At 37.6% G+C, this 17,967-nt stretch overlaps 1 protein-coding gene across 3 annotated transcripts in view; it reads left to right on the top strand.

The window, feature by feature from the left end:
* The window catches only part of CYTH1 (cytohesin 1), a 168,580-nt gene that overhangs the window by 83,288 nt on the left and 67,325 nt on the right, over positions 1 to 17,967 (top strand). The window lies entirely within an intron of this gene.

The raw sequence follows: 17,967 nt of genomic DNA, 5'->3' as shown, positions 1-17,967 counted from the left end.
TACTTCTACTATTATTATTGCTACTACTATCATCCCTACAACCTCATGTACTTTGCCTAATTTGATAAAGCCATTTTTCCTTTTTTCTTTTCTTCTTTCTTTTTTTACAAGACACTACATCCAGGGATGGTATTAACATAAGGATAGGTCCTGTGATTTCATTACTGTATTTCATTACTTTTTGTGCAGTTCTGGGGTTGAAGAAGTTACTTACTAAGTTTCTTAATGGATTACTTGATCATTATTTAGGCTGTTGAAAACTTCACAGTTTTGCTGGAGTAGGTATGTGGAAGTTGATTGGTCTGCCTCCCATTCAAGTAGCTATCTCAGTTGAAATTGAAACTCCTCCACTCACTCTTTTCTAGACATTTTACAATCTACATTTAGACATCATCACTAAACTGAAATTGCACTTTCCAAAGACCTCACTGATTTTATACGCCAAATTAATTGCCTTTTCTCAGTCTTCATTCTTCTTGATCTCTCTGTACATTTGACACTATTGACCACCCTCTTCTCCTGACTGCTCCTCTCTGGGTTTTCATGAAATTGCTCTTTTTTTAGTTCTTTTCTTATTTACTTAATCCTTTTTTTCTGTATCCTTAGCTGGATTTATTCCCCAAAATATCGTGCCTAGACAACCTCAGAGGTCTTCTCCAACTATATTATTCTTGAGGTGTAGGAGTTTATTTTAAAGGTAGAGCATGTAAGGACCAGGCAAGTTAAATGACTTGTCCATGGCCACATAGCTCCTAAGTAAATGAAGTGGGGTTTTAATCCTGATTGCAACTGTCTTTAAATACAGTGCTTTTTTCATTGTAGCATGAGATGCTGCCTCTTATTATTCCTGCTTAGGTAGTATAGTGGGAATAGAGAGGAAGAGTTGAATGTGATAGCTGGTATGGAGGCAGAACTGATAACTGGATTTGGGTGATCAGTGTCAAAGATAATCTCACATTTTTGAATATGATGGAGAAGGTGAGAAAGATGGTGTTGCAGGAAATAGTTAAGCTAGAAGGAAAATCATGTTTTGAAGGAAGACAGTCATCTCAGTTTTAGGTGCTAGTGGGATATCCAGGTATCTGTATCTTATAGGCAATTAGAGATGTAGGCCTGTAGCTCAAGAGGGGTCAGGATAAAAGAGATATATTTGAGGTTCATTTATATAGAGTTCATGGCTGAAGTTGTAGGTGGGGGCATAAAGAGAGCCAAGGACAGCCCCTTTGGAAATACCCACATCAGGCAGTCAAGTAGCCAGCAGAGGTCACTGAGAGGAATTGCTTAGAGAAGCATGGTATTAGGGTGTTGGCATAATACCGGCATACAGATGTAAATGCTAAAGAGAAATTAAGAAGAATGAAGGCTATAAAGAAACAATGGATTTGGTCATTAGGAATTATTAGTGATCTTTGAGAACGCAGTTTCAGTAGAGTAATGGGAGAAAGGGAATGGTAAAAATCCAATTGCAAAGTTTTGAGGAGAGAGGAGTATCAATCAGCAAATATTTTTTAAGCCTACTATGTTTTGGGCACTGCAGTAGGTGATGGGGGTAGTAAGAAAATAGGAATATTATTACTTTAAAATCCAATGTTTCAAGTAAGTTCAGTATTGAAGAGGCAGAGAGAAATGGAATACGAGTCAAGGAAAAGTCTTTTTAAGATTGAAGGAGATCTGGACATATTCTTTTAGTAGATAGAATGGAAAAAGCCAGTAGAGAAGGAGAGATTTGAAGGGATGTGGGGCATGCTTGGGTTGGGAGTGAAAGCAAGGTCTTTCCTTGATTGTACTTGAGAACTGATGTGTTCAAGTCACTTAACTTCTTTGGGCTTCAGTTTTGTCATTTGTGAAATGAAGGGGTTAGGCTAGATGGCATCTAAGGTCCCTTTCAGCTTGAAATCTCTTATGATCCTGTGACAGCTGTTTGGGATAAAGATCAAAATAACACCTTAAATTTGCATAGCTCTTTAGTTTTCAAAACCCAATTTCACATTCTAATTTGATTCTCACAACAGCCCTGAGAGAGAGGCAGGGATATTTATCTCCATTTGAAAGATGAATGAACTGATGCTCATGGAGAATTTAACTTGTCCAAGGTCACACAGTAAGTACTGGGGCCATGTCTAAAATCCAGGTCTTCTGAATCATTGTTCAGAGCTCTTTCCTCTATATCAGTACAGAATTCCTTTTTACATCTTGGGACTTCCAAACTCACCAGCCTTTGCTCCCAGCTTCAGTTTGCTGACTACTCTTTCCAGATTAGTGTTTCATGAAGGTCACAATAGCATATCTATCTGCATTTTCTTCTGCAAGTCCTGGGGAAATAAAGAAAGAAGAAGGTAAGTAAGTGGATAGAGGAATTCCAAGGCTTAAGTAATAGGCCTGGAGGTCCAACTTCATGGAAACCCTTCGTTATTGCCAACTTTAACATCCAATATACTCAGATTCCCTACAACAAAGAATACTGTGCCATGAACAAAGAAACTTTGTAGACCACAATTCACTTATGATAAGGGAGTACAGCTTGGTGATAAAAGGGAGAGGAACTAGATTCAGAAATTATGTCTTTACAGAAACTTAAAATATAAAAAATAAATAAATTCATTGATTTTACAAGGGTAACCATGTGGCACAATGGGTAGAGTGATGGACTTGGAGTCAGGAATACCTAAGTTCAAATCTAGCCTGAGATGCTTACTAGCTTTCTGACCCTGGACAAGTCACTTAACCCTGTTTGCCTCTGTTTCCTCATCTCTAAAACAGAGTAAGAAATGGCAAACTACCCTAAATATCTTTGCCAAGAAAACCCCAAAAGGATTCATGAAGTGTTGGACACAATTGAAACAACTGAAGAGTAATATAAATTTTACAAAGGAAGTTGAATGGAACTCTACCAAGTTTCACATTTCAAAGAACTCTATACTAGGCACATGACTTCTAGGGGAAATTCAGGAGTAGGTGGAGGTTTGTTGTTTTTTTCAACTTGGAAAATCCCCACGCAGTTTGTGATGTTCTTAAAGTACTAGGGATTTGGTTCATCCCAGCAAGCAGGTGCTTCATTATGCCTGCTTGCCAGTGCTTGTCTTTCCAGTTTTGACTCGAATTCAGAGACAATAGGGAGAATGCTGCCTAATAGGTGAAAGGAAATAAATAAGCAGACCTTCTATAGGCAGTCCATAGTTTGTATTAATCCTTGATAAATATAATTTAACTCACCTTTTATAGCTCTACCAAGCTCTAAAACTCTGCACAAGAATATGAGTAGGGCTTTCTGTTGGCAAATGGTCTTCTCAATGTTCGTTGGGCTCTGAGGATTTTTTGAACTTGAGCTACCCAGAGTACAGCTCATTCTGACCTAGATTTACAGATTTGCTCCTCCCACCTTTGAGAAAAAATTTGTGGGTGGAAAAAGAGATCAGATACTATGACTGGGCCAGGCAGGTAGATAATAGCAAAGGCTGAAGTCAGGATAATGTCACAACCCAAGATCATATGCCAAGCAGGAAGCTACTAGACTCATCATTTCGCAGTGAAAAGGGAGGAATGTTGGAGAACCTTGAGAAAAGCCCTTGCTGTTCCTTCCTGAACCAGGGAAAGACATTCCAGAGCCACAGTCTAATGAGATGTAGGAATGGGATTGTTGGGAAGACTGCCTGGAGACTCCCTACTGCCCCCCTCACTGTTTTCCTAGAGACTGAGATTTACTCTAGTTATCTATCTACCTCACACTATTCCCTCTACTCTCCTCTCCCCTTCCCACTCCCAACTTGCAGCTGCAGGCTGTGACTGTTTTTAAAATAGGATTGTTTTAAGTGTTTTTTCAGTATGCATGTGACAACATATTAAAGTCCAGATGGCCCTTTGAATCTCTGCCAGTTCTGCTTGCTTGAATGCTAGTGGTGAGATTGTCAATGGAGGAGGTACAGACCTAGAAAGGAAGCAGATTTAAAGTACTGAAATTACATGCAGCCAGTTTGAATTTCACCAGTACAAACTGAATAGAGGTTTGAACTACATATTGAACTGAGATTATAGTTCAAGGAGAAGAGAATATATTTGGGGCTAGATTGCTGAAGCCCCAGGCTAAAAGCAGGCAACATATGGGTTATCTTACTTTCACTTTCAAATTGTTCATTTTTTTCAAACTGCTATTTTTTAAGAGTTGTGGGAAGGAGGGGGTTAATTCAAATCTCTACTTGCAGTAGGAGGAGTGAACTAAAGAAAGCCATATTTCCATGAAAGGAGGAAAGTAATCCTCCCACCTACCCCACCCCAAGCATATTGACAGTTTAGACTGCCTTCCTTCCCAGTGCCACTTACTACTTATACAGGGTTTCCTAAAAGTCTTAGTGCAATTTTCAGCTATTAAAAAACTGGACCAAAATTTTTGGGACTTCCTATATAAGGACATTAAGATTCATCCCGAGAGAATGATTATAGAGATATGTGGGGATAGTTCTTCTATTGTAGGTCCAGGAATATGTCTTTATTTCTTTTTTAAACAGATAAAGAAGTTTTTGTACACAAAACTACAAATCTCTCTTATATACAACTTGCTTTTCTTTTAAAGTGTATAATAAATTAAATATGTAGCTTTCAAAGCTGTTTTGCTGCTTTATGATTCCTTCTGGCCTCCCTTCTGTTCTGGTCTCTGCATTTAAAAAAAAAATGCATTTTCTTTCATGCAATGACTTTCTCCTTTTCCTTGCTTTTTTTTTTTTGACCATCCTGTCTTTCACCCCTCTCTTCCTCCCAACCCTTCTACCCTTTAAAAGAAAAGAAAGAAAATCATTGTTACCGGGATGTATATCGTTAAACAAAACAAATCTTTCTAGGAATAATTTTTTGGGGGAGGCAATCAGGATTAAATGACTTGCCCAGGGTCACACACCTAATGTCTCAGGCTGAATTTGACCTCAGATCCTCCTGACTCCAAGGCTGGTGCTCTATCCATTGCACTATCTAGTTGGAATAATATTAAGAGATGACAAACATTTATTAAACAGGTACTAAGTACTAGGCACTATTCTAAACATTGGTGATACAAGGAAAGGCAAAATTTGTCCCTGTCCTCAAGTAGTTCACTTTCTAATGGGTGAGATAGCGTGTAAATAACTATGGTCATACAAGATATGTACAGGGTATAGTATTAAGGGAGACTGGGAAAGATCTGTCTGTCTCTCTTTCTTTTGTAAGTAATATTTTATTTTTTCCAATTACATGTAAAGATAGTTTTCAACATTCATTTTTTTGTAAGATTTTGAGTTGCAAATTTTTCTCCTTCTCCTTCCCTTCCCCAAGAAGGAAAACAGTCTGATATAGGTTATACATGTGCCATCATGTTAAGCATATTTCTGGGAAAGGTCTCTAGCAGAAGGCAGGATGTGAGCTGAGACTTGAAGAAAGCCAGGAATTAGTGATAAAGGAGGGAGAGGACAACCAGTGAAAAAGCACAGAGTTGGGAGATAGAGTGTCAGTATGTGAGTAAAAGCAAAAAGTCCAGTGTCAGTGGATCATAGACTATGTGGGGGGATAAGTATAAGAAGACTAGAAAGGTAGGAAGGGATTGTATTATGAAGGCCTTTACATGCCAGAGAATTTTATATTTTCTTATGATGGAGGTAATAGTGAACCACTGGAATTTATTGAGTAGAATGGATGACAGGCTTTAGGAAGATCACTTTGATTATTGAATGGAAGATGGAGAGTGATGAGAGACTTGAGGTAGGGAGATGAAAGAGAAGGTTATTACAGTAGTCTAGTCATGAGTGATGAGGGCTTGAACCAGGATGGCAGTTTTAGCAGAGAAGAGAAAGAGATGTATATGAAAAATGTTACAAAGGTAAAATTGACAGGACTTGGTCATAGATTGGATATGGATTGGGGATGAGAGTGAAAAGTTGAGGATAACACCTAATTTGTGAACCTTGGTGAATGGGAGGTAAGTGGTGCCCTTGACAGAAATAGAGAAGTTTAGAAAAGGGGAGATTTGGGGCAAAGGGAATTTGGGATAAGTCCCGTTTTAGACATGTTGAATTTCAGATGTCCAGTTTGAGATCTTCAGTAGGGAGTTGAAGATGTAAGCCTGGAAGTTAGGAGAGAGGTGAGTACTGGATAAATAGATCTGAGAATAATATACATAGACATAATAATTGGATCCATGAAAGCTGATGAGATCATCAAACAAGATAATATATATAGAGAGAAAGCCCAAGACAGAACCTTGGTGGAGAACTCCAGTTAAGGAGTACTGAACTGGATAAAGATCCAGCAAAGGAGATGGAAAAGGAGTGACCAGAGAGGTACTAATGATTCTCCATTTCTTTTTAATGCTTATCAGAGTAACTTGTTTGGACAAAAAGAGGAGGGAGGAATTTGATAGAAAAAACATTTTGGGACTCAGGAGACCTGGATTTCTTTAACCCATAATTCTGCCACTAGTTTTGTGATCTTGAGTACCTCTCTGATCTTTGGTTTCTCTCTTTGTGAAACAAGGATCCTAGATTTAGATGCTCTTTAAGTGCCTGCTGAAATCTAAGATACTGTAAATTTTACTTTTTTAATGAAAATCACAACTTACCTGAACCATAGTTTTTTTTTATGTGATGTAAGGGATTTGGAGATAGTCTTTTAAAATTCCTTCCGATTTAAAATTCTTTGAAATTGTCTGTCCCTGTGACTGATACTATAAACAAATTAAGGAAGCAAGGAATGGTTTATTTGTCATATTTATAAAGAATGGAGGAGTTTATGACCAAACAAGAGATGGGGAACATTATCAAATACAAAATGGGTAATTTTGATTACAATAAATTGAAAAGTTATTGCACAAACAAGCCAATGCAACCAAGATTAGGAGGGAAGCAGAAAACTGGGAAAGAATTTTTATAACTAGTGTAAAGGTCTCATTTCTAAAATATATAGAGATCTGAGTCAGATTTACAAGAATACAAGTCATTCCCCAGTTGATAAATGTTCAAAGGATATGAATAGGCAGTTTTCAGAGGAAGAAATTAAAGCTATCAGTAGTCATATGAAAAAATGCTCTAAATCACTATTGATTAGAGAGATGCAAATCAAAACAACTCTGAGGTAACACATATCTATCAGATTGGATAACATGACAAAACAGGAAAATGACAAATGTTGGAGAAGATGGGGAAGAATTGGAATGCTAATTCATTGTTGGTGGAGCTCTGAGCTGATCCAACCATTCTGGAGAGCAATTTGTAACTATACCCAACTATACCCAAAGGGCTATAAAAATATGCATACCCTTTTACCCAGTTCTAGGGCTGTGTCCCTACATCACAAAAATGGGAAAAGGACTCATGTGTACAAAAATATTTATAGCAGCTCTTTTTGTGGTGGCCAAGAATTGAAAATCAAGGGAATGCCCATCAATTGGGGAATGGCTGAACAAGTTGTGGTACATGAATATTCCATTGTGGTAATGGAATACTGTTGTGCTATAAGAAATGACTAACAGGAGGACTTCAGAAATACTTGGATAGACTTATATGAACTGATGCTGAGTGAAGTGAGCAGAACCAGGAGAACATTGTACACAGTAAAAGCTGCAGTGTTTCTGATAGACTTAACCCTTCACAGCAATGCAGAGACCTAAAAATTTCCAAAGGACTCATGATGGAAAATGCCATCCACATCCAAAGAAAGAACTATGGAACCAGAACACAGAATGAAGCAGACTATTTTTTCTTTTGTTATATTTGGTTCTGTTTAGTTTTTCTCATGCTTTCTCCCATTCATTTTAATTCTTATATGCAACATGACTAATGTGAAAATGTGTTTAGTAAGAATGTATGTGTAGAGCCCATACAAGATTTCGTGCTGCCTTGGGGAGAGAGAGGTAGGGAAAGGGAGAAAATTTAAAACTTATGTAAGTGATTGTTGAAAATTGAAAACAAATAAATAAATAAATTTGGAAAATAAAAAAAAATTGTCTGCCTCTGGATATTGTGGGGATATGCATAGTAGCATTTAGAGTTATGTAAAAGTGAAACAAATAGAGTTTCCTCTGACAATTCCCAGAGTTTCCAGAAGTGAGGAGAAGTTAAATGTTAACAGTACATTGATAACAAAGTTGCCGTTACTAGGTTTATTTATGTTGCCTTTAAGATCAGTCATATGTAGAGAGCTTAGAAAATCCTGTTTAAAATAAGATCCTTTTCTTCAGTATTGTTTTTAGTCCCACAAACCCTCAGGAAATTATTGTTTCATCTACCTGCTGGCCATCTAGAAATTTATTTATTTCAGTAATGAGCGTCCACTAAGATCAGCAAGTATAAATAATTTGTACATTGTTTTTCTTAATTAAAATAAACCCTTTTAATGTTATGTAACCTCCTCAATGTCTTTATTAAAAATTTACTGAATGAATGTTGGAATTCATGTCTATTTGAAACAAAATAAGGATATTTCGATCTTTATTCTCAATTCTATTTGTTTTGCCTTTGACCTTTTCTTTTTGATACATGGTATAGTAGAACTGGGCCTTCTTTCTACGTTTGGGAAAAAATCTCGTGAGTTCTTTCTTATCTTGGAATAATGGGCCACATAAAATGGGTATAGTGTTGTTGTTAATGTCTTTTAAATTAGAATACTAAACTTTCATGAAGTACACTGCACTTGGAGTCAAGGGACCTGGATTTAAATTTTGGCTCTAATACTTACTAGCTTCTGTGATCATCACTTTTCCTCATGAAGCCTCAGTTTCCTGTTCTATCAGATTAGATTATAATACTGCCTACTAATGACAACTGCCAGTGTTGGAAGGGTTGTTGTAAGAAGTGTTTTTTAAACCATAAATATATCTACATGTCTATTTATGTACATGTAGATGGCATAGTAGATAGAATTCTAGGCCTAGGGTCAGGAAGACTCTTCTTCCTGAGTTCAAATCTGGCCTCAGACACTTACTAGCTCTGTGACCCTGGGCAACTCACTTAACTCTGTTTGTTTCAGTTTCCTCCTCTGTAAAATGAGCTGGAGAAGGAAATGACAAACCATTCCGGTATCTTTGCTGAGGAAACCCCAAATGGGGTCATGAAGAGTCAGATATGACCGAAAGCAACTGAACAACAAATCAATAAACATTTATTACATAACTGCTATGTATAAGCCACCATGCTAAATACTCAGAATACAAAAAGAAGCAAAAGACAGTCTGTGCTCTTAAGGAGCTTGAATCTAATATACATATCTATATCATGTTACCTAGAGCCAGTGCAAGGTACTATGCCAAGTATGATGGGGATACAAAGAATAAAACACATGTAACTAAGGAGATGGTTTATACAAATCAGTCAATAAGAATTCGTCAAAAGCCTACTATGTGCGAAATAGATAGCAATTATCCTCCTAAGACCTAGGGATACAAAGAGAAGATATAAAATAATGTCTGCTGTCAAGGAGTTTATATTCAAGTATACAAAAATTCAGAAAGAGAAACACAAAGTACTATAGTACTAAAGAGGAAGGAAAAATTATTTGAGTATAGGGGAGATAGAATTTGAGCTGAGTCTTTAAGAAGGATTAGAATTGAAACAGGTAGTTGGGGGTGGGAGAGTGTTCCAGGTCAAGGAAACAATAGTTTCAGTTTAGTGGGATGGTAGTTCTGTTTGGCTAGAGAAGAGAAAATGCGAAGGGAAGTAGTAGGAGATAAGGCTAGACAGTCCATCAAAAAGCATTTATTAATGTTAAATTATTTATTATGTACCAGGCACTATGCCAAGCACTGGGGATACAATGAAAAGTAAAAGCACTTGGATCTCAGATTTTAATGAGAGAGACAACAACTATGAAATAAGGTCCTCAGATGAGTTAGTTGGGGGAGGCCTTGCCATGGAGGCGTGAGGAGGCATGAAGAGGTTTTGAATAGCCACCTTGAGCACTATAAATTGATTAGGGAGGTGGAAAAGGATTTCTTTATTTCACTGAGGACCTGATTGAAATTATATTAAACAAATTTGTAGTGGGACCCATTTAGCCCAGTTTTGTGGTTTTCTGTAGTCCTTTTCATCAGCCTATGAGTAGGAGTGAAGGCAGTAGATGTTGGGAGTAATTGTAAGGTTGGGGTTTGACAAGGCATGATCAGGGTAGGACAGAGGGGCAGAGGATTTGAGTGTAGAGTTAAACTGATTCTTTATTGAGAGAAGAGATTGGGACCCAGTAGTTGAGAACCTTGAATACCAAAGGTATTATTCAGTAGATAATGAGAATCAATAGAAAATTTTTGGTTGAGGGCTATCGTGATTAATCTGGACCTGGTTTATAGAGTGGTTTAAAGGGGGATGAAACTGATGTCAGAGAGACAAATTAGAGACTGTTACAACAGTCCAGGCAAGAGGTAATGAAGACTCAAGCTAGGGTAGTAGCAATATGAATATAGAGAATCAATTAATAAACATTTATTAGGTGCCTACTTTATGGCAGTCCTCATGTTAGGCCTTGAGGCAATAGACTTAAAAGTGAGATGGTTCCTACCTTCAGCAAAAAAATAAAAGGTGATTTTCTTTTGGTGGGAGTTGGGGCACTGATAACTGAGAAAATCTAGAAAAGACTCTTGAATGAATTGGTAAGTTCAGTGGAACGCTGAGGGGAGCTAGGGGTCCCAATGCATGGTGGTGAATAGGAAGAACATTACAAACAAATTTATGCAGCTGGAGGTGGAATGTCATGTATAGGGTACAGCAAGTAGAATAGTTTGCATTGAACATAGAGGAGAGGGAAAAAAGTGGGATTGGCCTGGATAGATTGGTTCTCAGGGGCTTTAAATACCTAACAAAAGAGTTTACATTTTAATTTAAAGGCAGTAGGGAACCACTGAAACTTCTTGAGTAGGGGAATGGTATCCAATCAATTAACAAGAATTATTAAGGACTCACTATTGTGTTAAGTAGTGGAACATGTTAGATGATCAGCCTTGTACTTTAGAAATTTCATTTTGGTGGCTACTATGTGGAGGATGAATTGGAAATGGGAGAGAATGTATATAGGGAAGTTAATTAGCAGGTTTTGAAATGTTCTAGGTGAGAGGTAGTAAGGGCCTAGTGAGCTAAGGTGGTTGTAGTGTGAATGCAAGGAAGGAACCCAATGCCAGACGTGAAGAATGTGGGAAGGGATAGAATCAGAAAGACTTAATAATTCATTGTCTAAGTGATGGAGGGAGAAAGAAGGAAGGATTGAGAGTGGCTTATAGTTTGTGAACTGGGTGACTGGAAGAATGAAACAGTTAAGAAAGAAGTGACTTTTAAGGGAGAAAGATTGAATTTGATTTTGGACTTGTTCAGTTTGAGATGCCATATCAAAAAGCAGATAGAAATGTGGGTTCAGGGCTAGATATGAAGTGTGAGCCTTTTGTCCCTTTATTTCTGTTGTTCTTCATTATGCCAGGGTATCAAGTTGTATTTACAGTATTGTACAGTGGGAAGAGACCTGGCCTGAGAGGTTAGAGATCCCTGGTGCTCATCTTGACATTGAAATTTATTTGCTGTGTGATCTCAGAAGTCACAGTGTCTCTAGGCCTCAATATCCTTACCTGTAAACTGAGATTGGATTAGACCATTTCTAAGACTCTTTTTCACCCCAACTCTAAAATTCTGTGATTCTCTGAACTATTATTGTCTTTGACCTTTACTTTTAGGTATAGTAGCCTGCTTTCATGAAGTGTAAAAGAATTTTGTGACTAATGCCTTAATGAGATTAACTAGGATGGACTTGTTAAAAGCAACTAAAGGAATTCTTTATTCTTCATAGAATTATAAAATTTTAGAGCTAGAAAGTCTCTTAGAAATTGTTTATAGTCAATGTTTGAGAGCTTCTATATGGGAGTTTCTTTTATGCAATGTCCATGTACTGAGCTTTAGTTCCCTTTAAATGTCATACTCATGAAAAGAAGACAAATATCAATCAGGTTCATTTAGTGTCAGTGTGTGTAGGGTAGTTTGGTGATCACATAACTTTACCATTTCTGTTTTCTTCCTCCTTTGGAATCTTTTCAAGATGCTTTTCAGAATGATGTACCTAGGATTTAGGTAGCACTTTAAGGTTTGCAAAGTGTTTTACATATGTTATCTCATTTGATCTCCACAGCAACCTTGTTAGGCAGATGTTATTATTAGCATCATTTTATGGGTGACGAAACTGAGGCACAGGATGGTTAAGTGGCTTTCCCATGATCTGATGATGTCCTGTATATTTTCTGACAATAGCTATGAGGACTTTCATGCCTGTTTGCCCCTGTCTTTCTCAAATAGAGAGCTTTTTAATCTTTGGGATATATTATACAGTGTCATATACTAATAATATATTGTTAACTGTATTAGTTTTTAAAAATTATGTTATAATATTATATTATTAATAATATGGTTCTATTAATGCAATAATATAACAATATTATAATCCTATCATCTCTTTAATCTTTGTATTCTTTATAACTTGGGAGCCATATGCAGTATCTTTAAAAAAAAATTAACCATGCATTGGGCATAAATGCCTGACTGAAAAAATGCAGAAAAGCAGAAATAATAAATGTATCATTTAATAATGATGATACAATTAAAAATATACTGAATATAAAGCCTTTGAACAAAGGATTAAAAATTAATTGGAAACAAAATAACTAAATCGTAAAGAACAAGTTATAGAAACATTTTAAACAAAAACCTTTTTCAGTCTTTTCCATTTTTCCTCTTTTTGTTTCATTTTTCTTCTTAAGTGTCTCCAAGATGATTTTGCTTATTATTAGCTGGATCTCTTGCCAAGCTTTCTTTAAAATTATTTTATCCTCCCTCGTTTATGAGACAATACTGCTTAGAATCATTCATCACATTTCTTTAGATGTTGCAATTGATTGAAAGATGTAAAGAACTCAATATTCCATTGTACTTATTGTTGATGATTATTAAAAAATTAATTTGGTAGTTTGACAAAGTAAAATACCACCTTAAAGATATTCTAACAAGAAATTTACCATCCATATCTCAAAATCACTCAAAATTCCTTGAAAAATATAACAAGTGAAAAAGTCTTTTACAATTACCTTCTGAGCATAAATGCTGGGCAAAGCATAAAGGAGGGAAATACAAACTTGACAAAGATGTTTGCCATTGTGGCAGAAGAGATACAGTGCAGAGTTTAAATTGAAGAGACACTCTGTGGATGGAAGGTCCACTAGATAGATGTTCTTGTTTGTAAATGACATCACATCTCAGAACAGAGACTCTTGGAAGGGATCTGTAGCCACCCAAAAGAGTTTTGCCTGACCATCTACAGTGGAAAAATCAAGTGGATAAAGATTATTCATTGCCTAGAGTGCTGTTGAATGGAGAGTCTATAGGGATTCTATTTCACTACATATATCTAGAACTAATAATCCAAATGGACAGCAAATTGGACATAGAACTAAACAGGAATAGTAGAATGACTCTGTGTCAGTAAAGCTGGATTCATTTGCAAGGAAAGTGCAAAGCCTCCTTATTCACCACTTAACTTTTCCTGGAAACAGTATTTTTTTTTCCTTTTCTAAAACAAACTCTTAGTGATACCTTTTGTTTTTACATCATCTACACTTATGAATATACTGTTCACCTCACTTTTGGGAAAGCCATCCCTTATAACAAAAAAATAAAAAAGAGGAGGAAAACCAGTCTAACAAGATCAACCTAATACATCACTCATTTCTCTGGAGGAGAAATCATTTTATCTCTCAACTCTTCAGGAAACTAACTATATGATCCCAGAAATGACAGTTGAGTGAGTCAACAGTAGAGAGGTCAGGAATTCCTAGGCTGGGCTGAGAACTGCAGGAATGTAACCTAGCAGCAGTATGATGGCAATGGCAGGACAACATAAGTCACTGGACCAAGTCTCCTAGACTGAACAAAGGAGATACTGGACTAAGTACTATTCTAAAGAATAGTAAGGGACAGAGGTACCATGTGGAAGAGAAAGCAAGATCTTGCCTTTCATTGGTATTCATGACTGCTTTCATGCTTCTAGCCTTATGTTATCATCTTCTTGCCTTGTGCTCTAATGTGGTGCCCTCTGAACACTGAAAGTCTGGGGACCATACTCTGGGAGTTTAATCTACTCTTCTTTGGACCTTCTACCCTGGGACATTGGTGTATCAGTGAGACCAAACTCACATAGCTCGTTATATCTTGGTTACCCTAGATTACTGGACCAAGCTTCAAGCCATCCACCCCTGAATGGTCTTCACCTTCCCTTTCTTCCCCGTTCCCTTTCTTCCCCCTTCCCTATATCTACCTATTGCTCTGAGAATTATAATCAAATCAGTACTTACTGTTGGTTCAGGAAAAGATATGTCATTAGATTCTCTCATGTTCCACTCATGTTCCCTTGTCACTTCCCTAATCCTCTAATTGCTTTATCTCACTCATTAGAATGTAAGTTCCTTGAAGAAAGGAGATGCCAGCCCTTAGTACATTCTTGGGACATAATGCCTAATTAGTGCCATTCATTCATTTATTCATTATTAGTTCCATTTTATAGAGGGAATTGAGACTCAGATGTGTCTTATGCCTGGTCACACAGCTAACAAATGTCAGAGCTGAGACTTGAACTCCTGACTGCAGATGCTTTATTGTTATCACCATACCACAGTTCTTTTCACTTGAAATAATTAATGTACAAGATAGTGTATAAAAAATGCTAAATTGTGAGATACAAACTGGAAACAAGACCATACATATTATTAAGGTGTTGCTTGTAGAGTAGATAAGTGCAAAAGATATTAGAGAAGATCAGTGTAAGCTGGAATCATTAGGGAAGAGGCTTCATGGAAGAAAGTGTTAAACTGGAACTTAAGGGTTAGAAAGGATATTGGTGGGTCTGCATGGGTAGAGAGGAATAAAAAGGGGCCGCTGAGATTAAATGATAGGAAATAAGCAGTTATTTTGGAGTGGAAAGAGGGGAAACTGTCATAGGGTAGTGGTAGGGGGCCAACAAAAGAAATGCAAGAAGGAGGTGACAGAAAGACAGAGACAGTTTCATGTCAGAGTTGGGCTTCTGGACTTATTTTAAGCTTCTGTTGAAGTGGTTATGGGAGATTACATTTTATTTTATTTTCTGTAAATGAACTCAGTGGTCCCTTTTGGCTTTTGCAGAGTTGTTATGATTCCTTAAAAAAAAACTTTGATATCTCTCAATATCAGTCAATTAACAAGTATTTATTAAGCCCCTATTATGTGCCAAACACTGAGCTAGGCCCTGAGGATAAAAAGATAAAAGCAAAAGTAGACTATGCCCACTGCAGTCTAACTGGGGAAGATGACATATATGTATATAATTACATACAAAATAGATGCCATGTAATTTGGAAGAAGTCATTACCAGTTGAGTGATCCAGGAAACAGTTCATGTAAAGAGTGACACTTGAGCTGAACCTTGAAGAATATTAGAGATTCAAAAAAATGGAGGTGTGGAGGGAATACATTCCAGCCATGGAGACATCTGGTGCAAAGGCTTGTGCCTTTGGATAATAGATGTGCTTTTGGATGATGAATGAATGGAAGATGGGGTGCCACATATGTAGGACATCAAGAAGGCTAATTTGGACCAATGTATTCATAATATGCAAGATGGTTGGAAAGACAGGTTGGGGGCAAGTTGTAAAGAGTTTTGAATATTTTATTGTCGAGGTATATAGACAGCCAGAGTTTATTAGTAGGAGAATGACATTGTCAGATTTGTGCTTTCGGGAATTCAATTTAGCAGCATTATGAAAGGTAGCTCAGAGAACAGAGAGACTTGAAGCAGAGAGACCAACTAGGGCCATTGCAGTAGTCCAGATGTAGGATTATGAGCACTTGAAACTAGGGTAGTGGCTGTGTGAGTGGAGAAATGGGGATAGATCTGAGGGATGTCCTAAAGATAGAAACAAGATTTGGCATCTGAGTGTATGTGTAATGTATAACAGTGAGGAGTTGAGGATGATACTGAAGTTGCTATCCTGAGTGATTATAAAGATGGCGGTAGCAGAAATAGGGAAATTCAAAAAAGGAATAGACTCAAGGTAAATGATAATATGAGTTCAGTTTTGGATATCTTAAGTTTAAGATATCTTTGGGACATCCAGTTCAAAATATCCTCTCTTCCTTAAAAGACAGAAGCTGGGATATAAAACTAAAATGTTTGGATCAAGTATGAAGATACATATATAATAATTGAGGTCCATTTATGTCCTAAGCAGTATTGAAACTTCAATAAGTAATTGAGAAGACAGGGTTGATTTTGCCACATTAGTATTGTAATGAGAAAAAGAAGTTTATTCTTAGAAATGTGAGAGCTCTGATTCGGTTTTTAGCAGTACTGTCTGGATATGGTTTTGGGAATTAATGTACTGAATACTGAAACATTGTTGGGAAGGTATATCATTTATTTTTGGTTGCTGTTTTCCCCCATTTCCTCACTCTCTTTCACATCAACCTATCACAGAGTTTTCAAAACTAATTTTCTTATTGTGTAGGGGAAAGGGAGTTGTGGTATACATGAGACTTTCGCTGTGTTTCCTAACATCAGCCATCTTATGTATCAGTTCCCAAGACAAGCTTCTTTATCCCCACCCTGACAAAAATTTACTACGATGCATAAAGTGCAGCTTTTTTTTTTTTTAAGGGGAGGAAAGCCATTGCCTCAGTCATTAATAGCAAGTGAAATAAAAATATAATCCCTGCTTCAAAAGAGATGGAGGAGCAGCATTAACATGATCTCCTGCATATTCCGGAATCTAGTTAATAAGCAAACTGTTTCCTGAAACCTCCTTTGACTCTGTTTTAGAAATCTGGTCAGTGTCAGTTCACGGCTGACATAGTGCAGAGTAGCAGGCAGCACGTTGGGTTTGTGGGTGAGGGGAGTGACAGAGGATGGTGTTACTCTTTATGGATGATGCATTCCCTCATCCTATTTTCTATTCAGTCAATAATACAAGTGTATCCAAGTAAGGGTTAATATCTCCCAGTAAAAGCAACCATCTACTCTTGCTTCTGAGGGGGAAAGAGAAGCAAGGAATTTTTCTCCATCCCCAACCCCCTTCCTCAAGCCCCAGGAGGCAGAGAATAGGGGAGTAGTGGGAGGGGCCAGCCATGTAATTGCATTCATGGAAATTAGCCTGAGAGAAGCTGAGCTGTGCACAAGTAACAGTTAGGGTCACAGCTCCATGCATATACATCTCTATGGTACAGGCCAGCGTTCTCCTCTAGGACCAACTCCCTTTCCACTAGCAGTTTTTGTTCATCTTTCATTTCATCTGGACGCCCTTTTTCCTTTTTCTGCTGTGCTGGCACACACATGCTCTCTTTCCTCCATCTCTTGCTCCATCTAGTGCTGTGGAAGCACCCAGGAGACTGGAACTGCTATACAAATCTGCTATGGGCTCTGAAGAGAGAAGCAACAATCTGCTGGGGATTTAATGTTGCAACCCAGGGCTTGCAAGGACACTAGGGCAGCAGGACAGGGGACTCACCTTGGGTAAGAGGTTGGGTGGTGGATGTGTACATATGTGCTCACAATACATAGAACAATGTGTGTATTTTGCTGCCTGCCTCTTCTGTCTTGAAGCCACCGGCATTTGCTGATCAGTGCAGTGTGTCTATCTCGCTGTATGTCTGCCTCTTCTCCGGCTCTGGTTCTCTCTTCTCAGCATTTTTTCATTGGCTGCTTTAGCTAGTGTTGTTTAAGCATTCAGTGCAGTGTTTCTAGGCCTATGATTTAGGAACAAGCTAATATCTAATTTCAGTGGTCCTGAACTGTGTGTGTGTGTGTGTGTGTGTGTGTGTGTGTGTGTGTGTGTGTGTGTGTGTGTGTGTGTGTGTGTGTAGAAGGGGAAGGTGGGTAAAGAGTAGGGTGACAGGAAGCAAAAAGGTAAATTAATGTGTTATTTTTTTCCTGGAGTTTTCTTCCATCTACTGAGGTCCATGGGATGCTGAG

The sequence above is a fragment of the Notamacropus eugenii genome, chromosome 2 (genome assembly GCF_028372415.1).
Source record: "Notamacropus eugenii isolate mMacEug1 chromosome 2, mMacEug1.pri_v2, whole genome shotgun sequence".
Lineage (NCBI taxonomy): Eukaryota > Metazoa > Chordata > Mammalia > Diprotodontia > Macropodidae > Notamacropus > Notamacropus eugenii.
This window is presented reverse-complemented; position numbering and strand designations above follow the sequence as displayed.